The sequence below is a fragment of the Moschus berezovskii genome, chromosome 18 (genome assembly GCF_049115385.1).
Source record: "Moschus berezovskii isolate FMDL1 chromosome 18, NW_MosBer_1.0, whole genome shotgun sequence".
Taxonomy (NCBI): Eukaryota; Metazoa; Chordata; class Mammalia; order Artiodactyla; family Moschidae; genus Moschus; species Moschus berezovskii.
Genome location: NC_142477.1, coordinates 65603265 through 65619553, shown reverse-complemented (window position 1 = coordinate 65619553; position 16289 = coordinate 65603265).

Below are 16289 nucleotides of genomic sequence, written 5' to 3'. Positions count from 1 at the left end.
AATTAGAATACTTCCTAACACTATACACAAAGATAAACTCAAAATGGGTTAAAGACCTAAATGTAAGACCAGAAACTATAAAACTCTTAGAGAAAAACATAGGCAGAACACTTGATGACATAAATCAAAGCAAGATCTTCTATGACCCACCTCCTAGAGTAATGGAAATAAAAACAAAAGTAAATACGTGGGACCTACTTAAACTTAAAAGCTTTTGTACAACCAAGGTGACTATAAGCAAGGTGAAAAGACAACCCTCAGAATGGGAGAAAATCATAGCAAATGGAACAACTGACAAAGGATCAATTTCCAAAATATTCAAGCAGCTCATACAACTCAATACCAGAAAAACAAACAGCCTAATCAAAAAGTAGGGAAAAGACCTAAACAGACATTTCTCCAAAGAAGACATACAGCTGGCTAACAAAAACATGAAAAAATGCTCAACATTGCTCATTATTAAGAAATGCAAATCAAAACCACAATGAGATATCACCTCACACCAGTCAGAATGGCCATCATCAAAAAGTCTACAAACAACAAATGCTGGAGAGGGTATGGAGAAACGGGAATGCTCTTGCACTGCTGGTGGGAATGTAAATTGATACAGCCACTATGGAAGACAGTATGCTGCTGCTGCTGCCCCTAAGTCACTTCAGTCGTGCCCGACTCTGTGTGACCCCATAGACGGAAGCCCACCAGGCTCCCCCGTCCCTGGGATTCTCCAGGCAAGAACACTGGAGTGGGTTGCCATTTCCTTCTCCAATGTGTGAAAGTGAAAAGTGAAAGTGAAGTTGCTCAGTGGTGTTCATGACCCCACGGACTGCAGCCTACTGGGCTCCTCCATCCATGGGATTTTCTAGGCAAGAGTACTTGAGTGGCTTGCCATTGCCCTCTCCGGAAGACAGTATGAAGACTCCTTAAAAAACTAAGAATAAAACCACCATATGACACAGCAATGCCACTCCTAGGCATTTACCATGAGGAAACCAGGGTTGAAAAAGACACCTGTATCCCATTGTTCATCGCAGCACTACTTACAATAGCTAGAACATGGAAGCAACCTAGATGCCCATCGACAGATGAATGGATAAAGAAGTTGTGGTACATACACACAATAGAATATTACTCAGCCATAAAAAGAAATGCATTTGAGTCAGTTCTGATGATGTGGATGAACCTAGTACAGAATGAAGTGAGTCAGAAAGAGAAAGATAAATATTGTATTCTAGTGCACATATATGGAATCTAGAAAAATGCTTCTGAAGAATTTACTTACAGGGCAGCAGTGGAGAAACAGACATAGAAAATAGACTTATGGACATGGGGAGAGGGGAGGAGAGGGTGAGATGTGTGGAAAGAGTAACATGGAAACTTGCATTACCATATGTAAAATAGATGGCCAACAGGAATTTGCTGTATGGCTCAGGAAACTCAAACAGGGGCTCTGTATCAACCTAGAGGGGTGGGATGGGGTTGGAGATGGGAGGGAGGTTCAAAAGGGAGGGGATGTATGTATACCTATGGCTGATTCATGTTGAGGTTTGACAGAAGACAACAAAATTCTGTAAAGCAATTATCCTTCAATGAAAAAATAAATTTAAAAAAAAGAAAAGAAAAAATTTAGTAAAAAAAATGGAAGAGGAAAGAGGCAGGGCAAGTTTGAAATAAAGATTATGTTAGGGTTTGTTACTTTGCCATGGAAGCCATGAATGAAGGTATTGTCTGCAAAAACTAACAAACAAAGGTGAGGAACTAGAGGGAAAGTTGGGGTCAGTGACAAAGATTCACAAAGGTGAAAGTTAATGCCCTGACATTCCCCAAGCATAGAATGTGGTTAGATCAGGTCCTTGTGGAATATTTAAGTGGTGGGGGGGAGAAGAATTGAACAAGAGAAGGGTTAAAAACCAGCATTCGACAAAGGGAACAAGCCTGGAGACCCTATGTTATGACATCTAAAGAAAAAAGTGATTCCAGGAGAGAACAAAGGGAGATGTTAGTGCAATTAGGGAGGAGAGAGCAATGGGTGAAGCCATCTAGAAGACCTTTTCTAGTGAGTTTAATATTTCATAGTGACCCCACAGAAGCAACATCATTTCCACAGGGAAATGATCAAGGACACAGAGAAAGTGTGATTCATTACTGAATGTAATGCGTTCTAAAAAAAAAAAAGGCATAAATGCACAAATAATTACCTAGTTTCTGATTCTTTTCAGGGAGCCACTGCTTTAAAAATAAATAAAATATATAAAATAAACATTTTCAACTTAGCTATACCACTTGCTCAACTCTTCAGAAATGCATACATCACGACATGATCAGCTCCTCAGTGAGACGGCGATGCCATGATCTCACTGACCTCTCAGTCTTGCCCACCACTGCACGTGCTCTTGTTCCCCAGATGAAATATGTGCGAAATTCATTTTCGAATTTAGTGAGCGAAAGAGTTCCCACCCCCAGCGCCATTGTGTGTTGGCTGATTTTGCCACGGGAAGGTGTGTGGCTTTTTGCCAGGTGAGCCAAGGATGTGGACTCAACAACTGCCTCCTCCCAAATTTCCCTGACCAGTCAAGCTGACTCAGCCCTAGTCCTCTCAGCTTTCGGCCACAAGACCCGACTTAAGCTGAACTAGTGATTAGGAATGACGTGTCCTCAGAGAAGGACACAGCACTGGAGTCTATATTAAAGGAATGTAGAACTTTATTTACAAGGACAATTTTCTCTAATTCTCAGAGGTAACCCTGACGCTTCATGAACAGTCAGTGATACCCGTAACAACCTATCTGCATTCTGTATTTACACTACTACTTCATCATTTTCTCTTTTGTTCACTTTATTAGTTTTGTTTGTTTGGGCGTCAAGAACAATGCTTATGAAGACAATGACATAAGCAACATAAAATGTTGGAAGGAAGGAGAAATGTCAATGATTAAAAGTCAAAGAGATTCGTATTTAGAAGCTGAAACAAATGCCAGTTACATAATTCCAAAGAACGGGCCCTTGATGTAAAGGCAGCCCACTTCACATCCAGAGCCTCCATTCCCTTCAGCCCTCTGTGTCTGTCCTCTGGCTGGCAGAATTCAGTGTGGGAGAAAGCATAGCTGCCATTTGACAAAACATATTTAATTTTCAGTGGGGAAAATTAACGGTCTTTACAATATGGTTCTTGATGTAAATATGTTATATATTTAATAACAAACCATGTGCTAATTTGCTTTAAATAGGCCTAATAACAACTATTGCTTAAAATTACAGCAGTGAAATAGCTTCTGCTTTTTGAAAAGCTAATTTTGACAGCAGGTGCTTTCATGCCGCCATAATTTTTCCTATAAAGATTGTTATCACTTAATTGTAAATGGCAGTTGCTTTGAGGGTATTTTGGTTCATGATGATGGTTTGATTTATTGTTGGATTTCCAATTTCACTATGTTAATAATGCTAGTCTGTTGAATTTCCAAAAGGCATCATAAAAATTCTTAATATCAGCTCACATGGGTTTACTCTGTCACAAACTGTCAGCTATGAGGTAACGTGTTCTCTTTGCAAAGCACAAAGACAATTATCTTTTCCTTTTGGTCAAGAAATTTAAAAAATAAACAAAACATTTGTGTGTGGCTTAAAATAATATGTTTCTTTAGCTTCTGATTCAACTAAATATGCTTTGAAGAAAACTAATTTAGACCAAGTGTTTTGTTTGAAGGATATTATTATATTTAAAGAAGAACAGAAGTTCTCTAGGTTTCAAGAAAACAAATATGATGATGGCAATACATCCAAGACTTTTTATGTTTTAAAAAGCAATACCTATTGTCTTTAGAAAACCAATTTTGCTATTTTCTCCCAACTGCATGATAAACATAAAAATGAGCCAGTGTGGTTACTTATCCTGGAAACTATGCAGTCCTCCGCTCAAAGGTTCTGTAGATACGTGTCAATCTACATTTGTTTTCCATCAGAGAGAGGGATGTTGAATACATCAAGTGCAGGGACATTATGTCCTATTTTGGAGTCTAACCCAAGAGAGGAAGAACGTATACAACTGCCTCTGTCCCAGTCCAACTTCTTTTCTAACTTCTTAAAGATTTGCAGCTGCATAATCTTTGGCAAGGCCCTCAGTATCCCCATGCCATGACTGCCTCATCAATAAAATGCTGCTGACAATATGATTTGATTTGGTGCAAACCAAATGATAGAACCTACCCTGAATTCTTAGGAGAATTACTGTCACAGATGAAGAATTCAAATATTATGGGATAATCTAATGTTCATTATTAAAGAGCCACCCATTTTTATCAACATCCTTCTCAAGGTCAGGCACTCTACTGGGTGACAGAATGAAATACAATCTCCCTCCTCTATGGGTAATGCCAGCAGACTGCAGCCTGTAGCAGCATGTTTTTTCTTGACTGCCTCCGACAACCAGAGAATCCGTTTTATATGTTCAAAGGATTGTAAAGAGAAATAAGTCATAATATGCAACAAAGACTTGTAAGGCCCTCAGACTCTAAAATATTTACTACCTGGCCCTTTAGAGAATAAATTTGCTAAGTGATGCTCTGGAAAGGCTCTCAGTTTAGTGAGGGTGTTAATAAGTACTATGGTAAGAGTTCCATAAGGAACAGAAATATTCTGGCAATGAAACTGCAGGCTATTAATCTCGCCAGGAACAGTGAAGACAACAGAATGCTTTACAGAAGGGGCTATATATGAACCAGGATATATGGACTTACAAAGTAAGTAAGATCTCATCAGCCCAAGAAGGTACACAAAAAACACGATCCAAACCCTAGGATGGTGTATTTTAGAAACTGTGGTTAATGGAATGTAGTAAATTATAGGGTGTCTATATGTGCAGAAGGTAGGGTAGGGAAAGGAAGAATTAACACACCAGGATGAGTGTGGAAAGAGGCATACTGTGAGGGGCCTTAGATGCTCTGTTAAGGGTTAGAACATTGATTTGAAGGTAGAAAGTTATCACTAAAGATTTTAAAGTAGGAGAATAATAAAATTAGACCAGAGACTCAAAACACTAATTCAGGCAATAGTTTAAAAAATTATTATGAAGAAACTCTGGCCTTGGGTCCAGATAGAATAACAGGAACCAGATTTAACCTTGTGCCTGAAACAACTGAAAAAACTAGACAAGATATAGGAAACAAGATTTTCAGAACTGAAAGAGACACATGTACCCCATTCATCGCAGCACTGTTTACAATAGCTAGGACATGGAAGCAACCTAAATGTCAATTGGCAGATGAATGGATAAGGAAGTTGTGGTACATATACACAATAGAATATTACTCCTATAAAAAAAAGAATGTATTTGAGTTAGTTCTAATGAGGTGGATGAAACTGGAGCCTTTTATAGTGAAGTAAGTCAGAAAGAGAAACACCAACACAGTATATTAACGCATATATATGGAATTTAGAAAGATGGTAACAACAATCCTATATGCAAGGAAGCAAAAGAAACACAGATGTAAAAAACAGAATTTTGGACTATGTGGGAGAAGGTGAGGGTGGAATGATTTGAGAGAAAACCGTTGAATACCCTTTATAAAATAGATGACCAATGCAAGTTTGATGAATGAAGCAGGGCATTCAAAGCCCGTGCTCTGAGGCAACCCAGAGGGATGGGGTGGGGAGGGAGGTGGGAAGGGGGTTCAGGATGGGGGGACACAGGTGCACTCATGGCTGATTCATGTTGATGTATGGCAAAAACCACCACAATATTATAAAGTAATTATCCTCCAATTAAAATAAATTAATTAATTTTAAAGAATGACACATGAAACAAGGTTTTCAGACATTGTCAACAAGTAGTGTCAGACATTGACTCTTGAGAAGGGGGAAAATTAGCTGAGTTTAGCTATGATTAGCTATGATTTCCAAGATTCCTGTGTGGAGAGAGATTTCTGGCTTCAGCATAGCTGGGGGGAAATACAGTCCATGATGAGTAGAGAAAATAATCAACAGAATTAAACTGAGGAATGACAGATTAAAGAACTGGCAGACGAGTACATTAAAAGTTATAACTGTATTCCAAATGTCAAAGTAACGTTTGAGCCTGTTAAGTAAAGATTTAAAAGATATATTTAAAACATCTAAATTGAACTCTAGAGACAAAACAAGTCTAAGATGAAAAATAAACTGGGTAGGATTAACAGAAGAGAAGATTAGACACTACCAAAAAAAAGTAGCAATGAATCTGAAACACAGTCTTAGAAACTATGCAGAATAACACACAGAGAGAAAAAATAATACCCTTCCCCAAAAGTAAATGAGTATTAGTGAGTCACTGGAGAACTACAGACTTCCTAATATGCATGCACTGAGTTCCTGAAGGAAAGAAAAAAGAGGCTGGACAGAAAAATTTTGAAGGGATAATGTATCAAATTACCCCACGTGGATATAAACTATAAACTCACAAATTCAAAGAGACAAACGAACCCCAAAGCATAAGAAACATGCATATAATAATACCAAGTTTCATCATAATCCAGTCAGTTAAAAACCAGTGATAAATAGAAAATCATAAACAAAGTTGAGGTCAGGGGGAAATATTACATAAAGAGAAATAAAGATAAGAACAACAGCAAGGTTTATATTGGACATAAACGTAAAGCAGAAGGCATCGAGCAACATCTTTAAAATACTGAAGGAAGAGACAAACTGGAATTTGTCAACTTAGAATTTTATACCCAGATAAAATTTCTTGCAAAACCATATTAAATACAGGCTCATAACATACAAAAATTGAAGGATTCATAGACTTAAAAAAAATTAAAGGAGGTCCTATGGGTGGAAGAGAAGTAATTCTATATGGAAATATGAATCTACCAAAAGAATGAAGAGCAATGGAAATAACTTTTTCTTTCAGTTTTTAAAATTTAGTTAAAAGAGAATTGACTAAGTCAAAAACAATAATAATATACTGTAGGGTTTATAACATATATAGAAGTAAAATGTATGTAAACAACAGCAAACTAGAAGTAGAGAATTCTTCAACCTGAATAAAGACAGCTATGCAAAACCTACAGTTAACATTATATTTGACAATCAAAGACTGGCATCAAGAACAAGACAAAGACATCCTTTCTCACCTGCTGTATTCAACACTGAACTGGAACTGCAGGAAAAGGCAATAAAGCAAGATAAATAAAAGGAATCTTAATTAGAAAGGAAGAAATAATTATGCTGGGTGAAGGAAGTCAGAAAAAGAGAGGACCTTCCACTTACATCAAATTCTAGGAAATGCAGACATCTGTAACAACAGAAAGCAGATCAGTAACTGACTTGGAATAGACTTATGTTGGTGGGGGAATGAGGGCGAGATTACAAGGGAACATAGGGAATGTTTTGAAGATGACTGTATGTTCATTATTTTCAAGCAGTGATAGTTTCCAAAGTTCTCAAATTGTATACTTTATATATGAGAAATTTATTGCCTGCCAATAATATCTCAGAAAAAAAAAAAAAAAGATGTTCCTAATAATGAGATTAGCCTTTGCCCTGCTTCATTCTGTGCTCCAAGGCCAAATTTGCCTGTTACTCCAGGTGTATCTTGACTTCCTACTTTTGCATTTCAGTCCCCTATAACGAAAAGGACATCTTTTTTGGGTGTTAGTTCTAAAACGTCTTGTAGGTCTTCATAGAACTGATCAACTTCGGATTCTTCAGCGTTACTGGTTGGGGCATAAGCTTGGATTGCTGTGATATTGAATGGTTTGCCTTGGAAACGAACAGAGATCATTCTGTCATTTTTGAGATTGCATCCAAGTACTGCATTTCAGACTCTTTTGTTGACCGTGATGGCTACTCCATTTCTTCTAAGGGATTCCTGCCCACAGTAGTAGATATAATGGTCATCTGAGTTAAATTCACCCATTCCAGTACATTTTAGTTTGCTGATTCCTAGAATGTCTATGTTCACTCTTGCCATCTCCTGTTTGACCACTTCCAATTTGCCTTGATTCATGGACCTAACATTCCATGTTCCTATGCAATATTGCTCTTTACAGCATCAGACCTTGCTTCTATCACCAGTCACACCCACAACTGGGTACTGTTTTTGATTTGGCTCCATCCCTACATTCTTTCTGGAGTTATTTCTCCACTGATCTCCAGTAGCATATTGGGCACCTACCGACCTGGGGAATTCCTCATTCAGTATCCTATCATTTTGCCATTTGATATTGTTCATGGGTTCTTAAGGCAAGTATACTGAAGTGGTTTGCCATTCCCTTCTCCAGTGGACCACATTCTGTCAGACTCTACACATGGACATCACCAGATGGTCAACACCAAAATCAGATTGATTATATTCTTTGCAGGCAAAGATGGAGAAGCTCTAAACAGTTAGCAAAAACAAGACCAGGAGCTGACTGTAGCTCAGATCATGAACTCCTTATTGCCAAATTCAGACTTAAATTGAAGAAAGTAGGGAAAACCACTAGACCATTCAGATATGACCTAAATCAAATCCCTTATGATTATACAGTGGAAATGAGAAATAGATTTAAGGGACTAGATCTGATAGACAGAGTGCCTGATGAATTATGGATGGAGGTTCGTGACATTGTACAGGAGACAGGGACCAAGACCATTCCCATGGAAAAGAAATGCAAAAAAGCAAAATGGCTGTCTGAGAGCCCTTACAAATAGCTGTGAAAAGAAGAGAAGCGAAAAGCAAAGGAGAAAAGGAAAGATATAAGCATCTGAATTCAGAGTTCCAAAGAATAGCAAGGAGAGATAAGAAAGACTTCCTCAGCAATCAATGCAAAGAAATAGAGGAAAACAACAGAATATGAATAACAAGAGATCTTTTCAAGAAAATTGGAGATATCAAGGGAACATTTCATGCAAAGATGGGCTCGATAAAGGACAAAAATGGTATGGACCTAACAGAAGCAGAAGATATTAAGAAGAGGTGACAAGAATACACACAAGAACTGAACAAAAAAGATCTTCATGACCAAGATAATCACAATGGTGTGATCACTCACCTAGAGCCAGACATCTTAGAATGTGAAGTCAAGTGGGCCTTAGAAAGCATCACTACAAACAAAGCTAGTGGAGGTGATGAAATTCCAGTGGAGCTATTTCAAATCCTGAATGATGATACTGTGAAAGTGTTGCACTCAATATGCCAGCAAAATTGGAAAACTCAGCAGTGGCCACAGGACTGGAAAAGGTCAGTCTTCATTCCAATCCCAAAGAAAGGGAATGCCAAAGAATGCTCAAACTACCGCACAATTGCACTCATCTCACACGCCTACTCAAAATTCTTCAAGCCAGGCTTCAGCAATATGTGAACCGTGAAATTCCAGATGTTCAAGCAGGTTTTAGAAAAGGCAGAGGAACCAGAGATCAAATTGCCAACATCCGCTGGATCATGGGAAAAGCAAGGGAGTTCCAGAAAAACATCTATTTCTGCTTCATTGACTATGTCAAAGCCTTTGACTGTGTGGATCACAATAAACTGTGGAAAATTCTGAAAGAGATGGGAATACTAGACCACCTGACCTGCCTCTTGAGAAACCTGTATGCAGGTCAGGAAGCAACAGTTGGAACTGGACATGGAACAACAGACTGGTTCCAAATAGGAAAAGGAGTACTTCCAGGCTGTATATTGTCACCTTGCTTATTTAACTTATATGCAGAGTACATCATGAGAAACAGTGGGCTGGAAGAAGCACAAGCTGAGATCAAGCTTGCTGGGAGAAATATCAATAACCTCAGATAAGAAGATGACACCACCCTTACGGCAGAAAGTAAAGAGGAACTAAAAAGCCTCTTGATGAAAGTGAAAGAGGAGAGTGAAAAAGTTGGCTTGAAGCTCAACACTCAGAAAACAAAGATCATGGCATCTGGTCCCATCACTTCATGGGAAATAGATAACGAAGCAGTGGAAACAGTGGCAGACTTCATTTTTTGGGCTCCAAAATCACTGCGGATGCTGATTGCAGCCATGAAATAAAAGACGCTTACTCCTTGGAAGGAAAGTTATGATCAAGCTAGATAGCATATTAAAAAGCAGAGACATTACTTTGCCAACAAGGACCATCTAGTCAAGGCTATGGTTTTTTCAGTGGTCATGTATGGATGTGAGATTTGGACTGTGAAGAAAGCTGATCGCCGAAGAATTGATGCTTTTGAACTGTAGTGTTGGAGAAGACTCTTGAGAGTCCCTTGGACTGCAAGGAAATCCAACCAGTCCATTCTAAAGGAGATCAGTCCTGGGTGTTCATTGGAAGGACTGATGCTAAAGCTGAAACTCCAATACTTTGGCCTCCTCATGTGAAAAATTGACTCACTGGAAAAGATTCTGATGCTGGGAGGGATTGGGGGCAGGAGGAGAAGGGGACGACAGAGAATAAGATGGCTGGATGGCATCACCGACTCGATGGACATGAGTTTGAGTGAACTCCGGGAGTTGGTGATGGACAGGGAGGCCTGGCGTGCTGTGATTCATGGGGTCGCAAAGAGTCGACACGACTGAGCGACTGAACTGGACTGAACTGAATAATGAGATGCAAGGGAAAGGATTACCTAGGGGATAATGACAATAGACAAGCAGAGAAAGGACTAAGATCAGAGCTAGAGAGGTGGTTTCAGGAAGGAAGAGAATAAGCAAATATGAGGTAATCTTCTGAGTTTGACTAAACAATTGAATATTTGAGTATATGCTGTAAATGTCAACAGTATAAAGGAAAACTGAAGGAGCAATCGGTTGAAGCTGAAAGGTTATGACTTGAGTCCTAGACATGTCCTATGAGGCATCTAATTACTAACTGAAGAAATATTAATAGTTGCATAGATAGTACTTGGTTTCAGGAGAGAGATCTTGGTTGCAGATACAGATTTGGGAAAAATAAGCAGATACAGTAGAAACCTGAGGCCATGGGAGTGGTTGAGAATGCCCAAGGAGAGTCCTTAGGCTAAGAGAGAAGTGATGAAGTGGAGCCTTGGGGAATAACAGTATCAAGAGGAACAACATGCTTTGCGCTCTGAGTGTCTCAGTCCTCTTTGTATCATCTTATACTCTAATCTGAATTTCTAATCAGGGCAGATTAAAAAAAAATCAGCATCTTCAGCAACAGAGAAGTATTTCTCTCGAAGAACTGATAAGATGGATGCTTAAAATTTCAGCTCAATCTTGGGCTAAATTAAAAACTATTTCTTCAGGTTTTTAAGTGCCATACAAAATACACCCCTAACACTTGTCAGGGTATACATGGTACCTACATTTTTCTATGCTTGGTAAGAGACAGTAGAGAATTGGAATACATAGGAATGAAAGAAAGCCTGGAGTGAGTTTTGGAAGACAAGGGTTCTTATCCTGCCAAGTACATCTCTAGATCCCATCACAGGTACTAAAATAAAATTTCAATAAAAAAGAAAAATAACATTTAATTATCTTTAAGATAAAGAAAAAGACATTTCCACTCTAAGTTCCTCTGTGGTTATCAGGATAAAAACAAAAGTTATTGAATTGAAAGCTGTTCTTTATTGACTAAGCAGATAGACATTATCTCCCTTCAGGTAAAATATAAGCTTTGGGCAAGAATATTAAGAAGAACTATACAAAAAGATATTCAAGACCCAGATAATCATGATGGTGTGATCACTCATTTAGAACCAGACATCCTGGAATGTGAAGTCAAGTGGGCCTTAGGAAGCATCACTATGAACAAAGCTAGTGGAGGTGATGAAATTCCAGTTGAGCTATTTAAAATCCTAAAAAAATGATGCTCTGAAAGTGCTGCACTCAATATGCCAGCAAATTTGGAAAACTCAGCAGAGGCCACAGGACTGGAAAAGGTCAGTTTTCATTCCAATCCCAAAGAAAGGCAATGCCAAGGAATGCTCAAACTACCGCACAATTGCACTCATCTCATATGCTGGCAAAATAATGCTCAAAATTCTCCAAGCCAGGCTTCAAAGGTACATGAACCATGAACTTCCAGATGTTCAAGCTGGTTTTAAAAAGGCAGAGGAACCAGAGATCAAATTACCCACATTGGTTGGATCATCAAAAAAGCAAGAGAGTTCCAGAAAAAAAACAACTATTTCTGCTTTATTGACTATGCCAAAACCTTTGACTGTGTGGATCACAACAAACTGTGGAAATTTTTTTAAGAGATGGGAATACCAGACCACCTGACCTGCCTCCTGAGAAATCTGTATGCAGGTCAGGAAGCAACAGTTAGAACCGGACATGGAACCACAGACTGGTTCCAAATTGGGAAATGAATATGTCAAGGCTGTATATTGTCACCCTGCTTATTTAACTTATATGCAGTGTACATCATGAGAAACGCTGGGCTGGAAGAAGCACAAGCTGGAATCAAGATTGCCGGGAGAAATATCAATAACCTCAGATAAGAAGATGACACCACCCTTATGGCAGAAAGTGAAGAGGAACTCAAAAGCCTCTTGATGAAAGTGAAAGAGGAGAGTGAAAAAGTTGGCTTAAAACTCAACATTCAGAAGGAGTACTTCAAGGTTGTATATTGTCACCCTGCTTATTTAACTTATATGCAGAGTACATCATGAGGAACGCTGGGCTGGAAGAAGCACAAGCTGGAATCAAGATTGCCAGGAGAAATATCAATAACCTCAGATATGCAGATGACACCACCCTTATGGCAGAAAGTGAAGAGGAACTCAAAGGCCTTTTGATGAAAGTGAAAGAGGAGAGTGAAAAGGTTGGCTTGAAGCTCAACATTCAGAAAACGAAGATCATGGCATCTGGTCCCATCACTTCTTGGGAAATAGATGGGGAAACAGTGGAAACCGTGTCAGACTTTATTTTTTTGGTCTCCAAAATCACTGCAGATGCTGATTGCAGCCATGAAATTAAAAGACGCTTGCTCCTTGGAAGGAAAGTTATGACCAACCTAGATAGCATATTAAAAAGCAGAGATATTACTTTGCCAACAAAGGTCTGTCTAGTCAAGGCTATGGTTTTTCCCGTGGTCATGTATGGATGTGAGAGTTGGACTGTGAAGAAAGCTGATCTCAGAAGAATTGATGTTTTTGAACTGTGGTGCTGGAAAAGACTCTTGAGAGTCCCTTGGACTGCAAGGAAATCCAACCAGTCCATTCTAAAGGAGATCAGTCCTGGGTGTTCATTGGAAGGACTTCTGCTAAAACTGAAACTCCAGTACTTTGGCCACCTCATGAGACGAGTTGACTCACTGGAAAAGACTGTGATGCTAGGAGGGATTGGGGGTAGGAGGAGACGGGGATGGCAGAGAATGAGATGGCTGGATGGCATCACCAATTCGATGGACATGAGTTTGAGTGAACTCCAGGAGTTGGTGATGGACAGGGAGGCCTGGCGTGCTGTGGTTCATGGGGTCGCAAAGAGTCGGACACGACTGAGCGACTGAACTGAACTGAACTGAAGATCATGGCATCTGGTCCCATCACTTCATGACAAATAGATGGGGAAACAATGGAAACTGTGACGGACTTTGTTTTGGGGCTCCAAAATCACTGCAGATGGTGACTGCAACCATGAAATTAAAAGAATTTTTAATTTTAACTTGCTCCTTGGAAGGAAAGTTTTGACCAACCTAGACAGCAAATTAAAAAGCAGAGACATTACTTTGCCAACAAAGGTCCATCTAGTTAAAGCTATGGTTTTTTGAGTAGTCATGTATGGATGTGAGAGTTGGACTATAAAGAAAACTGAGTGCCGAAGAACTGACGGTTTTGAACTGTGGTGTTGGAAAAGACTCTAGAGTCCCTTGGATTGCAAGGAGATCCAAGAAGTTCATCCTAAAAGAAATCAGTCCTGAATATTCACTGGAAGGACTGACGCTGAAGCTGAAACTCCAATACTTTGGCCACCTGATGCAAAGAACAGACTCATTTGAAAAGACCCTGATGCTTAGAAAGAAGGAAGGCAGGAGGAGAAGGTGATGACAGAGAATGAGATGGTTGGATGGCATCATCAACTCAATGGGCATGAGTTTGGGTAAACTCCAGGAGTTGGTGATGGACAGGGAGGCCTGGTGTGCTGCGGTTCATGGGGTTACAAAGAGTCGGACACGACTGAGTGACTGAACTGAACTGAACTTGGGCTACCACCACTTCCTTCCCCTTCCATCTCAGCCTCAGTTACTGCATGTGCTGAGGGAAAACAACACTGTTCACATAACCACCATCCATAATGGCAAAAAGTTCATATTTTGATTTCTAAGAAAAAAAATTCAAAGAGCCAAAGCCTCTTTATTCTTTGTACTATTCAATTAATACAAACCTCTCAGCTCTGGAGACATCAAAAATGAAATGTTCATAGCAGCACTATTAACAATTTCCAAGTTATGGGAGCAACCTAAGTATCCACCAACAGATGAATGGATAAAAGATGTGTTATATACATATAGAAACAAATATATACTTAGCCACAAAAATGAATGGTATTTTGCCTTTTGCAACAACATAGATGGACGTGGAGGGACTTATGCTAAGTGAAATAAGTCAGACAGAGAAAGACAAATACTGCATGATATCACTTATATGTGGAATCTAAAATATACAACTAATGAAAATAACAAAAAAAGTAGACTTACCAACACAGAAAACAAACTAGTGATTAACACTTGGTGGTGGGGAAGGCCAAATAAGGGGCAGAGGAGTGGAAGGTATAAACTACTGGGTGTAAGGCTACAAGGATGTATTGCAGAACATGGAATATAGAGCAAATATTATGTAATAACTGTAAATGGAGTATAACCTTTAAAAAATTGAAAATTAATTTTTTAAAAAAGAGGAAATTCGAAAACAGGGCCACATACACAAGAATAATGGGATGTGAAGGTGAAGGCAGGGATCAGGGACCACCGAGGATTGCCAGCAAACCTCCAGAAGCTAGGAGAGAGTCCTTGAAACAGATCCTCACAGCCTTCCGAGGGAACAACCCTGATGACACCTTGCTCTCAGCCTTCCAGACTCCAGGCCTGTGAGACAGTCAATTACTTAAGCAAAACAAGCAAGCAGAAACAACTGGAAGACAAGGAGCTACAGCAGAAGTACCCTTTCCTGAATATCCTTACAGAGTTTTTCGACTTCAGAAGAGAAAATAGATTGAAGGCAGACAAGGCTGTCTCTTGCTCTATGGCATTAAGTTGATCCTCTTTTTATCCCCCCACCTTCCTCCATATGTAGACCAAATTCCAACTGATTAAACTCTCAATTTATCAGATTCGTCTGTATACTTATGCATGGAGTTACCTGTTGGATAACATTGGAGGTTTTGTTTTTGTATCTGTGTTCTTGACCCACACCCTGGACCACAAAGTATCCTTTCTATGTGGTCAACTCAGAAATGTGTTTCTAGAGGAGATACAAGCAGAGATGACAATAATAAAGCTTCAGATAGGTGAAAAAGAAAAAGATCCAAGTCTTACTGCATGGAACTATAGACAGGACTCCCACAAGGACTTCCTCCCATAGCAAGATAAACAGTTGTTCTCAAGGAATTCCTCCTGTGGTGGTTGTGGCTGGTCTTACAGTAACTGTCGACTGTAATTTTGCAGGTCACAGACACAAGACATGGCATGGTAAAATCATCATCCTCATAAAAGGATATGTTTGTTACTTGCTAACACAAGCAGATACCAACGGCATTTACTTTATTTTAATCATCTGAGATACACTGTATCCAATAAAAACAATTTAACTCAACACCTTATTAACAAAGGTAGATGAAAAGAGATGAACAAGAGCAGTTAAAGGCTCGGGTCCAACCCTGAGTGCAGAAGAAATAAGTGAGTTAACCTCAAATCTCTTAAAGATTTGTTGGTCAAGGTCTTAATGTTTATCAGATCTTTCATTCAAGCAGGCTTTTTTGAGTTTTAAAGTTTTAATAGCTTTCTTTCATTGCCTCTGGCATCAAGTTATCTTTCTTATGTATCCCCTTTCCTTACGTCTAGCCTTTTATCTGTTGCTAAAGAACTAATAGTACTTAGACCTCCTACACAACAGTCCTCAAAGAGATTCTGCACAGAGTTCATTAAAAATATAATATGAAGGAGAAACAGAAGTCTAGAATAACTACTATTGTATATATGCATATAAAATATTATTTGTGTGTGTGTCAGCGCATGCTAAAAAACTATACGAGACACCAGCAGTTTTCTAAAAACCAGTGATGCCAATTCAAATAAATAATATCTTCATTTTGTTTGACTCATTCACCGCACAAAAAGACTTTGCATGTTAGTTGCATTGAAGAAAAGGAAAGATGTCATGGTGGGGAATGGAGCAAGATTTGG